The sequence below is a fragment of the Equus caballus genome, chromosome 12 (genome assembly GCF_041296265.1).
Source record: "Equus caballus isolate H_3958 breed thoroughbred chromosome 12, TB-T2T, whole genome shotgun sequence".
Classification (NCBI taxonomy): Eukaryota; Metazoa; Chordata; class Mammalia; order Perissodactyla; family Equidae; genus Equus; species Equus caballus.
In genome coordinates this window covers 37,109,621-37,128,463 of record NC_091695.1, presented here as the reverse complement: position 1 = coordinate 37,128,463, position 18,843 = coordinate 37,109,621, and the positions used below count along the sequence as shown (strand labels likewise).

The 18,843-nt window shown below is 36.2% G+C and overlaps 1 protein-coding gene across 1 annotated transcript in view; it reads left to right on the top strand.

The window, feature by feature from the left end:
* The window catches only part of LOC100061296 (membrane-spanning 4-domains subfamily A member 4A), a 34,686-nt gene that overhangs the window by 3,022 nt on the left and 12,821 nt on the right, over window positions 1–18,843 (top strand). The gene's annotated exons all lie outside the window — the stretch shown is intronic.

The window sequence follows — 18,843 nt, the reverse complement described above, 5'->3', positions numbered from 1 at the left end:
CACAAACCCAGTTATCATTGGGTCAGATTGATAGATAAAGAGGAGAGTCACCTGGCCTGCCTCTATGTAGTCTTGTATGCAGCTTGTTCCATGAGAGCAGAAAACAGGGGACACCCCTGACCTTTCTGAACAATCTTTGAGACAAACTGCAAAAGAGAGGAAGCCTCAACCACTGATCATATGACACAATGAATACCATGCTCTGACAAATGATGTAAGTCCTTCTCCTCTGCCTCTCCACCTCCCCTATGACAGGAACCAAGTGGATCAAGAGGATGTAAGGAATAAAATCCTTCTCTAGCATGTCCTGGAATGGCGAAGTATTAGAAGTTTATGTTTTATTTATAAAGCCAAGAAATGGTTAAATAACAGTAGTAACAACACTAATAATAGTTAATATGCATTTAGTATTTGGTTTGTGACATGCACTGGTTTAAATGCATAATCTCATTATTAAATTCCCACAAGGAGTAGGCAGTATTATTTACAGCATAGACTTCTAGAAACACAAGATTAAGTAGCTTGAATAAAGAGAGGCAAAGCTGGAATTTAAATCCAGGTGGTATAATTCCAGAGCCTCTTTGCTTAAGAAGATCCACTCTACTAGTCTGGTGAATGGAAGAACTATTTGGTTTGCACATTTGTTCACTCATCAACTGATGGACATTTGGTGTGTTTCCATCCTTTGGCCATTCTGGATAATACTGCTAACATAATGCATCAACTTTTCATGTGGACACATGTTTTCATTTCTGTTTGGTATCTACCTGGGAATGGAATTGTTGGGTCATATGTTAAGTCTGCCCTTAATGTTTTGAGCTACTGCCAAACTGTTTTCCAATGTGGCTGCACCAATTTTCTATCTCAGCATCAATATTTGATGGTTTCAATTTCTCCACATTCTCACCACCACTTCTTATGTCTGTCTTTATTTTTTCCATTCTAGTAGGTGTGAAGTGATATCTTTCTGTGGTTTTCATTTACATTTCTTTAATGACAAATGATGTTGAGAGTTTTTTCATGTGTTTAGCACACTATTTTCTTTGAAGGCATACCTATTCAAATTTTTTGCCCGTTTTAAGTTGGGTTATTTTTCCTTTTTATAATTGAATTGTATGAATTCTTTATATATTCTGGATACTAGTGCCTTATCAGCTATAAGATTTGCAAATATCTTCTCCCATTCTGTGAGTTGTCTTCTCACTTTCTTCGTGGTGTCCTTTGGAGTAGGAAAATTTCTAATTCTGAAGAAGTCTGATTTATCTGGTTGGGTTTTTCTTGGTTGCTTGAGCTTTTATTTTTATAGTTAAGAAATCATTGGCTAAACCAGGTTCACAAAGACTAACTCCTTTGTTTTCTTCTAATAGTTTTCTATTTTTAGCTCTTATATTTAGGTCTTTGATCTATTTTGAGTTAATATTTTGTTTGGCGTGAAGCAGTCTCTAACTTTGTTCTTTTACATTCTTTTACAATGAATTGGCATGTGTCCTTCTTCTCATCTTTCAAAGAGTCTTTGAAGAAAAGTTGTTATTTCTTTTTAAAATGCTTAAAAGAATCACCATTGAAATCATATGGCCATGGGCTTTCTTTGTGGAAATTTTTAAAATTCCTAATTTAATTTCTTGTTATAGATCTATATAGCTTTTGTATTTCTTCTTGATTGAGTTTCACTAGTTAGTGTCTCTATAGGAATATGACTATTTCATCTAAGTTATCTAATTTATTGGCATACAGTTGTTCCCAGAATTCCCTTACAGTTCTTTTATTTCTTCCCAGTTGGTAATCATGTTCCCTTTTTCATTTCTGATTTTAGTAATTTCTTCTCAGAATTTTTCTTGTTCAGTCTAGCTAAAGGTTTTCCAATTTTGTGGATCTTTTCAAAGAATACCGCAATCCACTGATTCATTATTCTTGTGACTGCTGTCTGGTTTTTGTTTGCCTGTTTGCTATTTTCTGTTTATCTGTTTAGTGACTCCTTGATCTCTTCTGTGAAGTCTGTGTTTTTTGTAATCTGTGGACATTGGACTTTCTGCTTGATTGACTTAATGACCAGCTAATGATTTAGCAGATATCCTTAAGAGTCTTAAAATGTAAGTCTCTTATTCCTTTATGTTAGGCTGTGTGTGTGTGTGTGTGTGTGTGTGTGTGTGTGTATGCATTGGGGCAACTTCAGTATTTTAAAACTGTGTCTTAACCTTTCCTTCTTATTTGCACAGAGCCTTAAAGTGAGGAGCCAGGGACTTCTTAGGTCTTATACATATACACAACCCTGAACACATGCATGGCTTTCTAGATTTTCAGGGATCTATCAGGAACTTTTTAAAGCTCCCTGTTTGTACCGCCTTCCTGCTTTTTTTCTTTTAGTTCTTTGTATTTAGCTTTTTCATTGCCCCAATTGCTACCACTGCCTCTGACAGCTGTGAATTAAACAATTCTGATGATTGCTTTTGACAAACACCTTGGGATTAGGGTTTCCTTCACTGAACGAAACTTATGTCGGATCGAATAAGGAGAAGATCTATGAGTGGGGCTTTTCCAGATAGTTGTCAAGCAAACCCAATAGTGGCAATTTTCTGGGGATGAGGCTTTTGATTTCCAATCCTCTTCTAACCACTCCATAGCCTGTTATGCTACTGGTTTTTACAGCTGCCATGGTTCTAAGGCCTGTGCTTTTGAGGGATACCATGGAGAAGAGAGTTTGGAGAGAGGAATGGGAATCAGAAAAGTCAAAACAAGGCAAATATCAAAAAAAAAAACACTAGAGAGAATCAATGAAATCAAGAGTTTGTTCTTCAAAAGATCTACACAACTGACAAAAATTTAGCTAGATTAGCTAAGACAAAAAGAAGACTGAAAAAAAATAAAATTAGAAATAAAAGAGAAGACTTTATTACCAATTTTACAGTAATAATACAAGGATTATAAGAGAGTAATATGAAAAATTTTACCCCCAAAAAATCAGGTAACCTAAATGAAATGGACACACTTCTAGAAACACACAACCTACCTACACTGGATCATAAATAAATAGAGAATAGGAAGAGTCCTACAGATAGTAAGGAAATTGAATGCATAATTAAAAACCTTCCAAAAAAGAAAAGCCAAGGACAAGATGGTTTTACTGGTGAAATCTACCAACATTTAAACAAGAATTAACATCAATCTTTTTTTGTGTTTTTTTAATTTTTCTTGCAGTAACATTGGATTATAACATTGTATAACTTTCAGATGTACATGATAATATATTTCAAATTCTGTGTATATTACATCACGTTCACCACCCAAAGACTAATTATAATCTATCACCACACGTATGCCTAATCACCCCTTTTGCTCTCCCCTCTAGCAACCACCAATCCAATCTCTGTTTCTATGTGTTTGTCGTTGATAATCTTCTACTTGTGAGTGAGATTATATGGTATTTGACTTTCTCCCTCTGACTTATTTCACTCAGCATAACACCCTCAAGGTCCATCCATGTTGTCACAAATGGTTGGATTTCATCATTTCTTACGGCTGAGTAGTATTCCACTGTGTATAAATACCACATCTTCTTTACCCATTCGTCCCTTGATGGTCACCTAGGTCACGTCCAAGTCTTCATTATTTTGAATAATGCTGTGATGAATACAGGCATGCGTTTTTTATGCGTTTGTGTTTTCAAGTTCTTTTGCTAAATACCCAGCAGTGGGATAGCTGGGTCATATGGTAGATCTATTCTTAATTTTCTGAGGAAATTCCATACTGCTTTCCATAGTGGCTGCACCAGTTTACACTCTTCACCAGGAGTGTACAAGTGTTCCCTTCTCCCCACATCCTCTCCAACACTTGACGTTTCCTGTCTTGTTAATTATAGCCATTCCGATCAGAGTGAGGTGATATCTCATTGTAGTTTTGATTTGCAGTTCCCTGACAGTTAATGATGTTGAACATGTTTTCATGTACCTGTTGGCTATCTGTATATCTTCTTTGGAGAAATCTCTATTCAGATCTTTTGCCCACTTTTTATCGAGTTGTTGGGATTTTTGTTGTCGAGACGTATGAGTTCTTTGTATATTTTGGATGTTAACCTCTTAATTGATATATGGTTTGCAAATATCTTCTCCCAATTGTTAGGTTGTCTTTTCGTTTTGTTGATGGTTTCCTTTGCTGTGAAGCAGCTTTTTAGTTTGATGTTGCCCCATTTGTTTATTTTTTCTTTTGTTTCCCTTGCCCGTTCAGACACGGTACTTGAAAACATGCTGCTAAGAACAATGTCAAAGAGCATACTGCCTATGTTTTCGTCTAGAAGTTTCATGTTTTGGGTCTTACTTTCTAGTCTTTAATCCATCTTGAGTTGATTTTTGTGCATGGTGTAAGCTAATGGTCTACATTCATTCTTTTGCATGTGGCTGTCCAGTTTTCTCAACACCATTTATTGAAGAGATTCTCCTTTCTCCATTGTATGCTCTTGGCTCCCTTGTTGAAAATTATCTGTCCATATAGGGGTGGGTTTATTTCTAGGCTCTTGATTCAGTTCCATTGTCGTGTGTGTCTATTTCTGTGCCAATACAATGCTGTTTTGGTTGCTATAGGTTTGTAGATATTTTGAAATCAGAGTGTGATACCTCTGGCTTTGTTCTTTTTCCTCAGGATTCTTTTGACTATTCAGGGTCTTTCGTTGTTCCATATAAATTTTAGGATTCTTTTTCTACTTCTGTGAAAAATGTTGTTGGAACTTTGATCGAGATTGCATTGAATCTATAGATTGCTTTAGGAAGTATGGCTATTTTAACTATGTTAATTCTTCCAAGCAGAGAGCATGGAAAATATGCCCATTTCTTTGTGTCTTCTTCAATTTCCTTCAACAATGTGTTATAGTTTCCCATGTACAGATCTTTCATGCCTTTGGTTAAATTTATTCCTAGGTATTTTATTCTTTTTGCTGCAATTATAAATGGAATTGTATTCTTAATTTCTCTTTCTGCTACTTCATTGCTAGTCTATAGAAATGCAACTGATATTTTTATGTTGATTTTGTATCCTGTGACTTGACTGTATTCATTTATTATTTTTAAAAGTTTTATAGTGGATTCTTTAGGGTTTTCTGTATATACAATCATGTCCTCTGAAAATAGTGACACTTTCACTTCTTTTTTCCAATTTGGATCCCTTTTATTTCTTTTTCTTGCCTGATTGCTCTGGCTAGGACTTCCAATACTATGTTAAAAAAGAGCGGTGAAAGTGGGCATCCCTGTCTGGTTCCTGTTCTTAGAGGGATAGCTTTCAGTTTTTCTCCATTGAAAATGATATGAGCTATGGGTTTGTCATATATGGCCTTTATTACGTTGAGGTGTTTTCCTTTCTTACCCATTTTATTTAGAGTTTTTATCATAAATAGATGCTGTATCTTGTCAAATGATTTCTATCTATTGAGAAGATCATGTGAGTTTTACTCTTCATTTTGTTAATGTGGTGTATCACATTGATTGATTTGTGGATGTTGAACCATCTCTGCATCCCTGGAATAGAACCCACTTGGTCATGATGTGTGAACTTTTTAATGTATTGTTGTATTTGATGTGCTAGTATTTTGTTGAGGATTTTTGCATCGATGTTCATTAGTGACATTGGCCTGTAAGATTCTTTTTTTGTTGTGTCCTTGTCTCGTCTTGGTATCAGGATAATGTTGGCTCTATAGAGTGAGTTAGGAAGCCCCCCCCTTCAATTTTTTGAAAGAGTGTGAGAAAGATACGTATTAAGTCTTCTTTGAATGCTTGGTAGAATTCACCAGGGAAGCCATCTGGTCCCAGACTTTTATTTTTTGGGAGGTTTTTGATTACTGTTTTGATCTCCTTACTGGTAATTGGTCTGTTCAAATTCTCTACTTCTTCTCAATCTGGTTTTGAAAGGTCGTATGATTCTAAGAATTTATCCATTTCTTCTAGAATACCCAATTTGTTGGCATATAGCTTTTCATAGTATTCTCTTGTAATCTTTTGTATTTCTGAGGTGTCTGTTCTAATTTCTCCTCTTTCATTTCCGATTTTATTTATTTGAACTTTCTCTCTTTTTTCTTGTTGAGTCTAGCTAGAAGTTTGTCGATGTTCTATATCTTTTCAAGGAACCAACTCTTGGTTTCATTATTTTTTTCTGTTGTATTTTAGGTCTCTATTTCATTTATTTCTGCTCTGATCTCTCTTATTTCCTTCCTTCTGCTGATTTTGGGCTTGTTTGTTCTTCTTTTTCCACTTCCTTTAGGTGCACTGTTAGATTGTTTTTTTTGATTTTTCTTGTTTGTTGAGGTAGGCCTGAATTGCTATAAACATTCCTCTTAGAACCGCTTTTGCTGTATCCCATAGATTTTGGCATGTCATATTTTCATTTTCATTTTTATCCAGGTATTTTTTTCATTTCTTCTTTGACTTCTTCATTGACCCAATCATAGTTCAGTAACATTTTGTTTAATCTCCACATTTTTGTGGCTTTTGTGCTTTTCTTCCTGTAGTTGATTTCTAGTTTCATACTTTTGTGGTCAGAAAAGATGCTTGGTAGTATTTCGATTTTTTTAAATTTATTGAGACTTGTTTTATGGCCTAATATGTGATCAATCCTGGAGAATGTTCCATGTGCATTTGAAAAGAATGTGTCTTCTGTGGTTTTTGAATGGAATGTTCTATATATATCTACTAAGTCCTTCTGATCTAATGTGTCATCTAAGGCCAATCTTTCCTTATTGATCTTCTGTTTGGATGATCTGTCCATTGGTTTAAGTGGGATATTAAAGTTCCCCAGTATTATTGTGTTACTGTCTATTTGTCCTTTTATACCTGTTAATAGTTGCTTTATATATTTAGGCGCTCCTATGTTGGGTGCATAGATATTTACAAGGGTTTTGCCTCTTGTTGGATTGTTCCCTTTATCATTATGTACTACCCTCCTTTGTCTCTTGTTACACTTTTTGTTTCAAAGTCTGTTTTGTCTGATATAAGTATTGCTACCCATGCTTTCTTTTCTTTGCCATTTGCATGGAGTATCTTTTTCCATCCTTTCACTTTCAGTTTGTGAGTGTCTTTAGTTCTGAAGTGTGTCTCTTGTATACAGCATACATAAGAGTCATGTTTTTTATCCAATCAGCCACCCTATGTCATTTCATTGGAGCATTTAGTACATTGACATTTAAAGTAGCTATTGATAAAAATGTATCTATTGCCGCTCTGTTACTTTTTTTCTGGGTGTTTTAGTAGTGCTTCTCTGTTCCTTTCTTCTTCCCTTGTTCTCTTCCTTTGTAGTTTGATGGCTTTCTTTAGTAATATACTTGATTTCTTTTCTCTTACTTATTTGTTTACTTATTATAGGTTTCTGGTTTGTGATTACCATGTGGTGTGTATAGAATATTCTACATATATCGCAATCTATATTGAGTTGATAGTCTTTTTATCTTGACCTCTTTCTAAAAGCTCTACTATCTTACTCCCCATCTGCATATTTTATGTTTTTGGAATGATATCTCATCTCTTGTTTTGTGTGTCTTTATCGATTACTCTCTTATCATTGAAATAGGTAATTTTAGTACTTTTGTCTTTTAACCTAAATATTATCTTCATAGGAGGTTGATCTTCTATCTTTACTGTATTTTAGCCTTTACCAGTGATTTTATTGCCTAGGGGTTTTTTTGTATAATTTTTTTACCCCTATTTGTGTTATTCTCTTTCACACTTAAATAAGTCCGTTCAGCATTTCTTGTAGAATTGGTTTCTTGGTGACAAAATACTTTAATTTTTGCTTGTCTGGGAAGCTCTTTATCTCTCCTTCCAGTCTGAATGATAACTTTGCTGGGTAGAGTATTCTTGGATGTAGTTTTTTTCTTTCAGCACTTTAAGTATGTCAAGCCATTCTCTTCTAAGCTGCATGGTTTTGACTGAGAAGTCCACCAATAGCCTTATGGGCTTTCCTTTGTATGTCACTTATTGCCTTTCCCTTGCTGCTTTTAGCATTCTCTCTTGATCTTTAATTTTGGGCATTCTAATTATAATGTGTCTTGGTGTGGGCCTCTGGGTGTTCATCTTGTTTGGTGTTCTCTGTGTTTCCTGTACTTGGATGTCTGTTTCCTCCCTAGGTTAGGAAAGTTTTCACCTATTATTTCTTCAAATAGATTCTCTTCCTCTTTGCCTTTCTCTTCTCCTTCTGGGACACCTTAATATGAATGTTAGTGAGCTTGATATTGTCCCAGACTTCCCTTAGATTGTTCTCATTCTTTTCAGTTCTTTTTTTGTTTTATCTGTTCAGCTTGGGTGATCTCCTGTAGTCTTTCTTCCATCTCCCTGATACATTCTTCCATATCATTTACTCTGCTCTTGAGTCCCTCTACTGAATGTTTCATTTCCATTATTGTATTCTTCATGTCTGATTAGTTGTTTTTTATATTTTCTAATTCTTTGTTGATGTTCTCACTGTGTTCATCCAGTATTCTCCCAATATCTGTGAGCATCATTATGAGTTTTTGTTTGAGCTCTTTCTGAGGTAAATTGCTTATTTCTGCTCCATTTAGTTCTTTTTCTGGGGGTTTGTCCTATTCCCTTGCTTGGAATGTATTCCTTTGCCTCCTCACTATGCCCCTTTCTCTGTGCTTATATCTATGTATTAAGTGAGTCAGTTATGTCTCCTGGTCTTGGGGAAGTGGCCTTATGTTAGAGATGACTTTGGAGGCCCAGCAATGTGCTTCTGTCTCATCACCAGTCCAAATGATGAAGAGTGACCCCTATTTGGGCTACTTGCATCCTTCTGCTGTGGCTGGGTTGCTCTTACTACAAGTACCCAGGGAGTCTAGTCTTTCCCTCCCTGGTTGGTTATTTGTAAATTAGGTTTGGTGTGCTCCAGCACCATTGGCTACAAGGTCTAATAGTACACTCCTGTTGCACTTTTCCAGTTAGTTGAGTGTGTACCCAGTTTAGCTAGTTGCTAGGCTCAGGGGCTTAGAGTTGCTGTATGCCTCAGATGTGCAAGGTTGTTGTCAGCTCTCTTAGGATTGCAGCTTAGTGTGGCTGACCCTTGGTATGGGAGCACCCAATTGTTTCAGACTTTGGAAGGTGGAGCCAATCCTCTATGTCGCTGATTGTGAAGCACAGGTCTTCTGCCACTGATAAGCCCCAGCTCCCACAGGTCCACACACACTGTCAACACAGCCCTGGTCCGTGCATACTTCTTGACCCCCTGGAGCATACACATTTGCCCAACTGCAGAGGCCCCACCTCTCCACCAACTCCCCCCACAGTTCATCTGGTCCTCACACAGGCCCTGCCCCACAGAAGTGGACACACTTATCTGCTCATAGAGGATTGAGGCACCCAATCTATGCAGGCCAACAAGTAGCCTGAGGGCTTGCTGTTGGGTGGGGCCAGTCCCTAGGGCAGGTTGCCTTCTCTGGCAGAGCTAGATTAAATCTGTTCCCTAGTGGGTGTGGCAGACCCCTGGGTTTACATGCCAGGGGAAGAACCCCAATGGCATCTGCCAACTTCTGAGTCAGTATGCCTGTACTAGGTCATAACAATGGCCGCCACCAATGTCTCAATCTCTGGAGAGGTCTCACTTTTCACCAAGATGTACCCAGGGCCTACCAGGTGAGTCACTTTTCACCAAAGTACTGTGCAGCTGTCTTTTTGGTGGTTTTTGGTTGCTCTCTGAGATGGGTGAATTTGTGCATGGGCCCATTAAGAATCAGGTTTCCTTGGCTTTTGTCCAATAGCTTCTCTGGGGGTATTCCCCCCTTGTGGTTAATAGCCAGCAAAGGCAGATAGTAGGACCCTCACTGGTGCTGTCTGAAGGATGCTTACAGCTGTAATGTGCCCCCTCTCAGGTCCCCACTACTCCAGGGATGGTTGCATACCTTAGGGTGGCTTCCTCCCTGCCAGCTTTGAAGCTCTACCACATCGGAAGGTGGCTTTTTTCACTCTAGAGGGAATTTCTGCCTCTCCCTCCTCAGTCATGACTGTCCCTTGTTGAGGAGGTTCTTTTTATCCAGTTCTCAGTTTTCCCTCCAGGGTGCTTTCTCCAAGAATAGTTGTAAACTGGTTGAGTTTGTGGGAGGAGGTGAGTTCAGAATCTGCCTATGGCACCATATTGATAAGATCTCCTAGCACCAACCTTTATCAAACTCTTCCAACAATTCAAGAGGAGGGAACACCTCCTAAGTCATTCTATGAGGTCACCACTACTCTCCTTCTAAAGCCAGATAAAGTCATTACTAGAAAACTACAGACCACTATTTCTTATGATTATTGATGCAAATATCTTCAAGAAAGTACTAGCAAACCAAATTCAACAGCATATCAAAGTGGTTATATAACATGACCAAGTGGGACTTATACTTAGAATGCAAGGATTGATAAACATATGAAAATGGATCAATATAATATACCATATTAACATAATGACAAAATCAATAACACATGATCATCTGAATTAATACAGAAAAAGCATTTCACAAAAGTCAACATCATTTCATGATGAAAACATAGAAAAAACTAGCAATAGAAGGAAACTACCTCAAAATAATAAAGGCCATCTATGAAAAATGCACCATCAAGATCATACCCAACAGTAAAAGAATGAATGCTTTTCCTCTAAGATCAGGAGCAAGACAAGGATGCCTGCTTTTGCCACTTCTAATGAACATAGAAATGGAAGTCCTGGTCGGATTATTTAGGCAACAAAAAGAAATAAAAGTCATCCAAATTGGAAAGAAGGGAGTAAAATTATCTATTTTCACAGATGACTTGCTCTTATATGTAGAAAATGCCAAAGAGCCCATACACAAACAAAAAAATCATTAGAACTAAGGTATGAATTCAGCAAACTTGCAGGAAACAAAATCAGCACACAAAAATTACTTGCTTTTCTATACACTGACAATAAACAATCTGCAAGGGAAATTGAGAAAATAGTTTCATTTATAATAGTGTCAAAAATATTTATGCATAAACTTAAGTATGGAGGTGAGACTTGCACACTGAAGACTACAAAACACTGCTGAAAGAAATTGAAGATGACACAAATAAATGGAATTACACCCCATGTCCATGGATTGGAAGATTTAATATTGTTACCATATAGGTACTGAATAGATTCAATGCAATACTTATCAAAATTCCAATGATATATTCTTTTGAAGAAATAGAAAAAGATCCATCCTAAAATCGGTATAGAGTCTTAGGGAATCTCAATAGCCAAAACAATCTTGAAAAATAAGAACAAATTTGGAAGTTTCATAATTCCTGATTCAAAAAATATACAAATCCATGATAATCAAAACAATGTGGCACTAGTTTAAAAATAGACACAGAGATCAATAGAATAAAAGCCCAGAAATAAATCCTCACATATATGGTCAAATGTTATTCAACAAGGCTGCCAAGATCCTTAAATGAGGAAAGTACAGTCTTTTCAACAAATAGTGTTGGACTAATTAGGCAAATAAATGAAGGTGATGGGCCTGTCCCATGGTGTACTGATTAAGTTCAGCACACTCTGCTTCAGCAGCCCAGGTCCGCGGGTTCAGATCCTGGGTGCAGACCTACACCACTCGTCAGCCATGCTTTAGCAGTGACTCATATACCAAATAGAGGAAGATTGGGACAGATGTTAGCTTAGGGAAAAATGCCTCAAGCAAAAAGAGGAAGATTGGCAACAGGCGTTAGCTCAGGGTGAATCTTCCTCAACAACAACTAAAAGAAAAAAACCTCAAGTTGACCCTTAACTTATTCCATATATATACAAAAATTAATTCAAAATAGATTAAAGACCCAATTATAAGAGCTAAATTATAAAACTCTTAGAAAAAAAAGTATAGATTGAAATTTTCATGACATTAAATTTGGCAATGATTTCTTGGATATGACACCAAAAGAGTGGGAAACAATGATAAAAAATAGGTACATTGGACTTCATCAAAATTAAAAACTTCTGTTCATAAAAGTAGACTATCAACAGAGTGAAAAGGAATGGAATGGAGCACATGGAATGGAGAAAATATTTGCAAAACACATATCTGATATGAGGTTAATCTCCAGAATATATGAAGAACTCAACAACAAAGAAACCAATAAATCTGATTCAAAAATGGGCAAAATACTTGATTAAACATTTCTCCAATAAGATATACAAACGGACAATAAGCACGTGAAAGGATGCTCATCGTCACTAGCCATTAGGAAACTGCAAATCAAAACCACAATGTGATACCACCTCACACCTACTCAGAAGGCTATTGTCAAAAACAAATAAAGAAACAAACAAAAATTAACACTTATTTGGCAAGAATGTGGAGAAACTGGAACATTTGTGATTTGCTGTTGGGAATGTAAAATAGTGCCACCACTGTGAAAAACAGTATGGTAATTTTTTAAAAAGTTATTGCATGGGAGATTTTGACCAGAACAATTAGGCAAGAAACAGAAATAAAAGATATACAAATTAGAACGGAAAAGCGAAACTCTCACTCTCTGCAGATGACATGATTCTATATATAGAAAACTCTAAAGAATCCATCAGAAAGCTATTAGAAATAATCAACAACTATAGCAAAGTTGCAGGGTACAGAATCAACTTACAAAAATCAGTTGTGCTTCTCTACTCTAATAACAAACTAGCAGAAAGAGAAGTCAAGAACACCAGCCCATTTGCAATTGCAACAAGAAGAATAAGTTATCTAGGAATAAATTTAACCAAAGAGGGGAAAGACCTATACACCCAAACTATATAATGTGGGAAGCATTCCCCCAATCTAGCTGCCATTGTATTGTGACAAGGTCTGGCAATGGAAGGAGAATCGTGCAAGGCACTTCTCCAGGGAACATAATTCTTTAAGCAGAATCCTTTGTCCTCCTTTCTAAATCCTATTACTGATTAACGTCTTCCCTCTGTCCTGGAAGCCTTGTTAAAACAGGCAGAACTAGCAATAAACATATCTCAAAGAACAAACAACAGCCCCCAAGGATGAGGGGGTCTATATTCCGTTAATTATATACTCGCTGTCCTAACTTCTTTGAAGACTCTGAAACTATGTAACCTCTTCCTAAAAAATCGATATGTATGCTGCACATCTGGTATGTAGATAACCACCTTTGATTATCACCTTTAGTCACGCACTGCCCCTCATCTATTGTTCCCATGACGACAATAGTTAGACCACCTCGTGTGATTTTTTCCTATATAAGTGTACCCTGTCCCCGAAATAAATTGGACTTGCTTGCAACTGCATCGAGTCTCACGTCTAGCACTTACACTTTCGCCGACGCCGTCTCTCCCGTGGCAACCTGGACTTTGCCAAGGCTGGACCCCGGCAATATACGACATTACTGAAAGAAATCAAAGAACATGTAAAGAAATGGGAAGATATTCCATGCTCATGGATTGGAAGAATAAACATACTTAAAATGTCTGTATTACCTAAAGCAGGCTACAGATTCAATGCAATCCCAATCAGAATCCCAATGACGTTCTTCACGGAAATAGAACAAGGAATCCTAAAATTTACATGGAGCAAAAAAAGACTTCAAATAGCCAAAGCAATCCTGAGGAAAAAAAACAAAGGTGGAGTCATCACAATCCCTCACTTCAAAATATACTACAAACCTATAGTAATCAACACAGCATGGTACTGGCAGAAAAACAGACACATAGATCAATGGAACAGAATTGAAAGCCCAGAAATAAAGCCACACATCTATGATCAGTTAATCATTGACAAAGGAGCCAAGAACATACTATGGAGAAAGGAAAGTCTCTTCAGTAAATGGTCTTGGGAACACTAGACAGCCACATGCAGAAGAATGAAAATAGGCCATTATCTTGCACCATACACAAAAATTAACTCAAAATGGATTAAAGACTGCAATCTAAGACCTGAAGCCATAGAACCCCTGAAAGAAAATATAAGCGGTATACTTTTTGATATCAGCCTTAGCAGTGTCTTTTCGAATGCCATGTCTACTCAGGCAAGGGAAACAAAGCAAAAAAATAGCAAATGGGACTTCATCAGACTAAAAATCTTCTGCAAGGCAAAGGAAACCGTAGAGAAAATGAAAAGACAACCCACCAACTGGGACAAAATATTTGAAAATCATGTATCTGACAAGGGGTTAATTTCCAAAGTATATAAAGAACTCATGAAACTCAACAACAAAAAAAGCAATCCAATAAAACAGTGAGCACAAGATATGAACAGACTTTTCTCTAAAGAAGATATACAGATGGCCAACAGACACATGAAATGATGTTCAACATTACTAATTACTAGGAAAATGCAAATCAAAACTACAATGAAATATTACCTTACACCTGTCAGAATGGCTATTATCATGAAGACAAGAAATAGCAGATGTTGGAGAGGATGTGGACAAAAGGGAACGCTCATACACTGCTGGTGGGAATGCAAACTTATCTAGCCACTATGGAAAATAGTATGGAGATTTCTCAAAAAATTAAAATCAGATAATCCAGCTATCCCACTACTACTAGGAATTTATCCAAAGAACTTGAAGTCAACAATCCAAAGAGATTTATGCACCCCTATGTTCATTGCAGCATTATTCACAATAGCTAAGATGTGGAAGCAACCCAAATGCCCATCAACTCTAAAATGGCAAACTAACATGGTATATATATATATATACCATATATACATACATATGTATACATATACATATACATACATATACATATATATATATATATACACATACACTCAGTGGAATACTACTTAGCCATAAAAAAGGCAAAATCATCCCATTTGCAACAACATGGATGGATCTTGAGGGTATGATGTTAAGTGAAATAAGCCAGAAAGAAAAATACTGCACGATTTCACTCATATATGGAAGATAAACAAACACATGGAGAAAGAGAACAGATTAGTGGTTACCAGAAGGGAAGGGGACTGGGAGTGGGCAAAAGGGGTAATGTGGCACATACGTATGGTGATGGATAAAAATTAGGCAACTGGTGGTGAGCACAATGCAGTCTATACTGAAATAGATAAATAATAACGTACAAGGTGAAATTATACAATGTTATCAACGTTTATGATTTAAATAAAATAATTGAAAAAGAAATTAGTCTCAGAATTACCATACAGTAATCTGATCAAGCTATTCTACTTCTGGATATATACCCTAAAATAGTGAAAGCAGGGACTTGAACAGAAAATTGTATACCCGTGTACACAGCAATATCATTCACAAGAGTCCAAAGTTGGATGCAACCCAAGTGCCCATTGGCTGATGCCTAGATAAATAAAATGTGGTTTAGATATACAATGGAATAATATTCAGCCTTAAAAAGAAAAGAAATTTTGACACATGACTATAACATGGGGTGAAGTTTGAAGACATTTTGTAAAGTGAAATGTCTAGTCACAAAACAACAAATATTGTCTGATTCCACTTATACAAGATTCATAGAATAGTTAAATTCAGAGAGACAGAAAGTAGAATGGTGGTGGCCATGGGGCTAGGGGGAGGTGGAAATATGGAGTTAGTATTTAATCAATACGGTTTCAGCTGAGGAAGTTGAAAAACTTTTGGAGATGGAAGTGCTAGTGTTTTTGCAACAATGTAAATGTGCTTAAGGCTATACACTGACACACGACCTAAGTGCCCATCAACTGATAATTGGATAAAGAAAATATGGTCTATATATACAATGGAATGCTACTCAGCCATAAAAAAGAATAAAATCGTCCCATTCACAGCAACATGGATGGACCTTGAGGGTATTATGTGAAGTGAAATAAACCAGATAGAGAAAGACAATCTCTGTATGACTCCACTCATATGTGGAAGTTAAACATGCAGACAAAGAGAACAGATTAGTGGCTACCAGGGAAAAGGGGAGGTGGGGGGTGGGCACAAAGGGTGAAGTGACTGAGAAATAATAATGTACAACTGAAATTTCACAAAGTTGTAGACTATCATACTCTCAGTAAAAATTTTTTAAAAATGGTTAAAATGGTAAATTGTAGACTGTGAATATTATACCACAAAAAAAGTGACCAACCTTAATATATTTAGTGGGACTCAGCCTTTTCTTTAAATAAAAGCTCCTGGGATTGTTGCAAGGTATTGGTTAGTCCCCACAGTTCTGGAAAAGTTGATGCTGACAATTTTTCCAGTGTTCTCATTGCTTTTACAGAGGAGTAGATTTTCAGGTGCCCTCGCTCAGCAATTCTGGAGGTGCTTTACCCTTTACCATATTTTTGCTTTCTCTTTGTCTAACCTATTTTCTGCTCATTTGGTCTCCTTTCTGGCATTTTTACATTATGGATTACATTTATTATTTTAATTATCATTCATTTGTTTTCTCGTAACATTTTCCTTTCTTTATTGAAAAATTGCACAACTTGCTTCCTTTCTTTATTGGTAGCTCTTGATTGTTTTCATTCTTACTCGAAATCTGAAGTCACTCCCTTCACCCATCTCCCAAAGAACACAAGGAATTTAGAAGCCAACTTTCATCATTCCAATCCCAAATTTTGCTTTTTGGGGATCTGGTATTTTATGTTTTGTCCTCTTGTTTAACCTAATACATTAGATATTGTTGTTCTCATTTTGCACAAACAATGTGTGTACATGCAAGTTCACCAGTTTCTTTGCTTATCATTCCTTCTTCTATCGTGGAACATCCTTCTGGGTTTCATATGCCTTACTTTAGAAGCACATCATTTAGAAGTTCTGTTCAGCAAATGTCTGTGCTGGTAAACTCTGTCAGGTGTTTATTAACTGAAAATGTCTTCATTTTACCTTTGATCTTGAAGTACGGTTTGGGTGCAGAACAAACTCTAGGTTTATAGTTGTTTCAAACATAGTTTTCTGTGGTTTTCTGGCTTGCATTATTACCACTCTAATTGCCATTACTTTGTGTGTGACCTGAGTTTTCTTTTCTGCTACTTTGAAGATCATCTTTGTTCTTTGCTATCTTTCGATTCACTATACTGCGTTTCAATATAGATCCGTTCAAGATACAGTTTGGTGTATGTTATATGACCTGTACCTGTGGGTTTAAGTATTTCATCAGTTAAAGAAAATATATAGTTTGTTGTCATTCCATATGTTGCCAATTTTACATATCCTCCATTTATTATTTTCTCTCTTTCTAGTCCTCTAATTATACGTATTCTAGAAATTTTAATTCTTCACTTCTAATTTTTTAACCTGTATTCTATTATGACCATTTCCTTGTCTCTCTATATGGCTTCTGGGTGATTTCTTCAGATTTACCTTCCAGTTCACTAATTCTCTTTTCAGTTGTTCTTTGCTATTTCACACTTGACCAGCTTTGTTTAAATATCAACATCATCTTTATTCACACCTGAAATTAGTCATGTCGCTTTTTGCAGTTTATCTATGCTTTCTCGCTTTTGTGATTCCATTTATACTTGAATATTTTATCCATATTTACTACATATTCTGTATTTGATTATGCTAATATCTGATGCATTTGGTGTTTCACCTCAATATATCTCATGGTATCTTTGTTTTTGTGCATTTGGTGATCTGTGACTGTGATGATATATTCAGATGATCTTAATCTGTGGAATCTTGGAGATTTATGCCAAGAATACCTGCTTCCTTCATTGTGAACTCCAGTGTAAGACTTATTCAGAGACAGATGGCTTTGTACAATATGGGCTTTTTGGTGTGATTTCTCTTTTCTTCCTGCCCTTTACTTCTCAGAACTATACTTGTGCAGAGAGTTACAGCTATAAACTGGCGCGTTCACTCTCAGGATTATAAACAATAATATATGTTTCCTACCTCAATGAGCCTCTTGTATTTGAGAAGTGTACGCTGAAAATCTGTGGCCATAGGGTCCTGTTTCTTTGACACTCTCCACATTTCCCCAGAATTCATCCTCGTGAATCTTGGTGGTTTCCACAGTGATTTCACCTGTGTTATGGAGATTTTAGTTGTTTCCTAGTTTCAAAGTGGAGTTCCAAATTTCTTTCTCCATATTGATATTGGAAATTTTCTAGAACAGTAGAAGAAACATTGACTTTTTTGGTTACATCCTCTTCTTTACTTCTTGATCTTAACTATTTCGTCTCTTTCACGTTTGCATTGCTTATGAATTATTCATTATACTTTTCTATATTCTTATTTTTTTAAGTTTTACTGATTTACTATTTAGTACTTTACATTCTACTGCTTTCCAGAACTCAGAATGTATATTTAACCAAAATTAAATTAATATTTTAAATGATTGATATTTTATTTTAATTTGAACATTTTCTCTATCTATCTTTGAAACTGACTCACTTTTTACTGATTTTCATCAGTTTTATTGCTAGATAACTAATAATGTAGTGCCCTTGGCCATCTGAATATAAACATAGGTTAATAATCCTTTCCAGAAATTCTGAATTCTTTTCCAATACACAGAAAATTTGTGCTGCTAGAACATTCTTTTACTTTGTGCTACCAACATTGCACACATCTCTAATCTTGAGAATTTACCAAGCACCAATGAAAGCATAAATGGTATCAGAATTGCTTGTGGCTTTGCAGAGTCATAACCAGTTTGACTTCCCACAAAATTCATGGAAGTGAGCCACGCAAGATCTGAATATGGACTCAGATGAGTAGATAAAAATGTTCATGTGACTTTAACCTATCTCCACATAACCTGATTGGGGTTACTGTATTGGGAGAAAAAGTGGCATAAGAGTATCATGGTTGTGCTTTGAGTCTCAGAAAGATAATTTTTTATGTCCTTGCATTGACAAGTCAGGATTTAAAGCATTTTAATGGGACAAGAGATTTAAATTCCTGGTGCCAGGGAATTGATTCAGAATCATAATTTCCATCCCCA